Below are 1,139 nucleotides of genomic sequence, written 5' to 3' on the forward strand. Positions count from 1 at the left end.
GTATATTATAGCATTATCTCCAGAGTTGATTTACTTAAAATTATACTGTATTTGATCATTTAAACCTATAAATTGTGCAGAACATAGAAACTAATATAAAATATAACTTTGTTATCACACTTGAGTGTTTTAGCCTTGAGTCTTTGTGTTTCAGTCTCAGCAGGAACCAACTGTAAAATCATCATCATTCCCAGAACTCATCCCATCAGTAATAAAACAGCAACGTGATTAAGTGAAAAACGTAATAAACATATAATTTTTAAAGTAATTCGATGTTTTCATGTGTTAAAAATAACAACTCTGAGGCCAACATGTGACATAAGTCAGATTCATTTAAAATGAATCGTTTCTTCCTTCGTTAAAACCCTGCTTCTGATTGTGGTYAGCTTCACCTCCTCCTCGTCTGACATCTCAAAGTTTATTCAGATCATCCCAACAATGTGAACTTTCTCCTCTGGTGAAGCGGGCCTCGGACCTCAGGACCAGGYACCAGACAGACGGGGGGTTTAGGAGGCCTGGCTGCCCTGTGGAGCTCTGCTCACTGGGGAATGTGAAGTAGGAGTCAGCCTAATCTCCAGCACCAGAAGAGACTGGCTCCTGTCTGCCTGTCTGCCACGTCCATATCTGTGTGTTTCATTTCTGCCTGTCAGCTCATATCAGGACCCCCTAACCCCGCAAAACCCCAAACCCCTCATCGCTGCTGCTGCTGAAACACATCGAAACTCACAGAACCAATAAATATCGTTCAATCAGACCCTGATTTGGAAATTCATCTGATTCCTTGTTGGACATGAGAGATTCTGATGATTTTCAGCTCAGTGTCTGTAAAACAACGATTGGTTAGCTGAGGCGGCCATCTTGGATTGAGCTAAATAATTACTTCCTGAGAGTTTCATTAAAGCTGATTCAGTGGTTTGATATCTCTGCCTCTATTATCATAATAATAATAATAAAAAAACTGAATATCTTTAGAAAACTGAGTGAATATTCAAAAAATGTCAACAATATTATTTCCCCTCAAACACAAGAGCAAAAATCAATCTGCTGTATCTCATTTATCAGCCTTGTGAGGAATACAGAGAAGATCCCGGGTAAAAGCAATAAAACTGTTTCTGAGAAAAGCTGAACGTTTTTTCTCG

This window comes from Austrofundulus limnaeus, unplaced genomic scaffold, assembly GCF_001266775.1.
Source record: "Austrofundulus limnaeus strain Quisiro unplaced genomic scaffold, Austrofundulus_limnaeus-1.0 Scaffold142, whole genome shotgun sequence".
Lineage (NCBI taxonomy): Eukaryota > Metazoa > Chordata > Actinopteri > Cyprinodontiformes > Rivulidae > Austrofundulus > Austrofundulus limnaeus.